We start from the raw sequence: 2,746 nt of genomic DNA, 5'->3' as shown, positions 1-2,746 counted from the left end.
ATTTGCATATTACTCTTTTATTAGATAGGATAGAGGCCTGGTGCACAGGTGGGAGCCGGCTGGTTTGCCCTGAAGGGTATCCCGGATCAGGGTGGGGGTTCCCTTGGGGCATGGGGCGGCCTGGGTGAGGGGCCTGTGGTGGTTTTCAGGCTGGCCATGCCCCCCAGTGACCCAAGCGGAGGCCCTGGTATCTGGGATTTATTTATCTTCCAGAATTGAAACTTTGTAGCCTTGAGCAGAGGCCAGGGCAGGTCAGGGCGGGCAGAAAGCTTGATTTCCTCCATCGCCGGGAGCAACCCAAGCCTCCTGCTCTCTCCAGTTCTGTTGCCACCACCATATTTGTTGGGTTAATTTGCATACTCACTCCTGATTGGTTGGTGGGCATGGCTTGTAGGCGTAGTGGAGGTACAGTCAATTTTCATGTTTCTCTTTTATTAGATAGGATGGAGCAGGTATGTTGCAGCCTGATTCCAGGCCAATCCCAGGCAAAATGTCAGCTGGTCCACAGAGCCCCTCATTCCACACCTCTTCCAACAGCTCTCTTTTCACTCTCATTTAGCTTCTCTCTGCAGGTTTTATCCTACAGATTGAGGTCTCATGGGTTGTCATTCACCAAACATTTATTAAGCACCTACAAAGTACAAAGTACTCTACATAGAGTCATAGAATGTGTGTACCAATGAAGGGACTGCCAAGAAGTATATAGTCTATCAGGGTAGCAAGTAGAAAATTCAAGGCTGACAGGCAGTACTGTGTGCTAGAATTATACAGAAGCAAAGCTATAAGATGATGTAGATATTATAGACACGGGAATTTTTATAAAAATTTCTTGTTTACTAAGATCTGCGGAGGATGGGGGGGTGGGGGGAGGGAGGGAGAGGGAAGCCCAGGCAGGCTGTGCCACAGCAAGTGGAGCGCTGCGGGGGGGGGGGGGCGCCAAGGAGGAAGGCAGCTGCGGTCCCCATGGCACCCCCCCCCCCTGCACACCACCCAGCCCGCCCCGGCTCCTGGGCTCCTTCACGCCCCCCCATGGCCCAGCCACTAATACCCAGTTCACAAAAAGTGCTGTTGTTCCAGCTTAAGGGGCTGCAGGAGGAGCCGGTGGGGGGTTTCCGGGTGACCCTGCTGGACGAGGGCAATCTACACAACTGGGAGGTGGCCATTTTCGCACCCTCCCCAACACCTATTACGAGGGCGGCTACTTAGGGCACGCCTCAAGTTTCCCATCGACTTCCCTTACTCCCCACCAGCCTTTCGGTTCCTGACCAAGATGTGGCACCCCAATATCTATGAGACAGGGGCAAGTGTACATCTCCATTCTCCACGCCCCAGTCAATGACCCCCAGAGCGGCGAGCTGCCCTCGGAGCAGTGGAACCCCACCCACAATGTCATGACCGTCCCGAGCGTCATCTCCCTCCTTAAGGAACCCAACACCTTCTCCCAGGCTAACGTGGACGCCTCTGTGATGCACCGGAAGTGGGAAGAGAGCAAAGACAAGGACCGGGAGACAACATCCGCAAGCAGGTCTTGGGGACCATGGTAGACGCGGAGCGGGATGATGTAAGGTGATGAGTACTGCGTGAGACCAAGGACCTGCGCCCGATGAGGGCGAGGCTCTCTTCTGCGATGACTATGACGAGGATACAGAGGCCGAAGCTGATAGGGGCTTTGGGAACGATGAGGATGACTCTGGCAACGAGGAGTCCTGACACCATGTCCTGCGCCAAATAAACTCAGATTTTACCTCACCAGGCCCAGACTCTGTGGGCTCTCGGGCACCTCCTGATGCCGAGACTACCTCAGGGAGGTGGCTCTGCTCTTGCCTTGTCTCCTTAGTCTCGCTTTCCTTTCCCCATGATTGCTCTGGGTTTTCCTCTGCTTCAGAGAGGAGGGGCCCCATTAGTGTTGGGCACCTGGTGGGCCTCAGGGCAAAGGTGGCCTGAGGGCCGGGACTCCAGCACTGTCTACTGCCCCACTGGCTGGAGCCAGAGACTTGGGGCTCCCAGCCCATGAGTGGACAGGTTAACTTGTCGTCACCTCTTCTCTCCACTTTGGTTTGTTTGGAATCTAACTAAAACAACTTTACAAGAAGCCCGGAGACCAACTTTTCCTTGGTCTCCCCAAGGACTACAGGGTACAGTGGCGGGGCCTGATACCTGCAGCACCTAAGTGCGTGAAGGCCAGGGGCAGGCCTAGCACCTGGGGTGCATTCCTGAAGCTGAGGATGGGGGCCCAAGGTCCTGAGCCTTAGGCTGAAACAACCTGCAATCTCCAGTCCTCAGGTGACTCCACCCTGCTGCCTGCAGATACTACACCCAGTGTCACCCAAGCCTCTGATTTTATTTCTGTGTAACTGAAAAGCCTGGAGCAAGTTGGAGTCAGGGTCTGATGGTGGAGTCAGAACAAAGGCCCGAGTGAGCCCTGGCCTGACTGGTTACTGTGGCTAGAGCTTGTCTGACCCCCATGCAGGTGGTGGACAAGTGTACCCTAGAGCCCTGGCAGACCCCTAGAGCTTACACACCTGATCTGCTTCCTGCTCCACAAATGCACCACAGCCCCAGTGCCACAAGCACAGCTTTTATAGTTTTCCTCACAATTTTGTTTGTTTGTTAACATGAATGATTTTCCTACATTAAAATGTGCAAAGTTTAAAAAAAAAAAAAAAAAGATCTGCAGGGAAAGGAGGAGGGGAGTGTTCATCAGCCAGTTTTTTAGCATGTGAAGTTTATGAGGGAACCCCTCTGA

At 53.8% G+C, this 2,746-nt stretch overlaps 1 pseudogene across 1 annotated transcript; it reads left to right on the top strand.

Annotated features, from left to right (window-relative positions):
• Nucleotides 1-1,029: 1,029 nt before the first annotated feature.
• LOC308240831 (ubiquitin-conjugating enzyme E2 R1-like) lies at nt 1,030-1,710 on the top strand (annotated as a pseudogene). The gene has a single exon. The product of its transcript is annotated as a ubiquitin-conjugating enzyme E2 R1-like (transcript).
• The last annotated feature ends 1,036 nt before the right edge of the window (nt 1,711-2,746 follow it).

Source organism: Plecotus auritus, assembly GCF_963455305.1.
Source record: "Plecotus auritus genome assembly, chromosome: 2".
Taxonomy (NCBI): domain Eukaryota; kingdom Metazoa; phylum Chordata; class Mammalia; order Chiroptera; family Vespertilionidae; genus Plecotus; species Plecotus auritus.
This window is presented reverse-complemented; position numbering and strand designations above follow the sequence as displayed.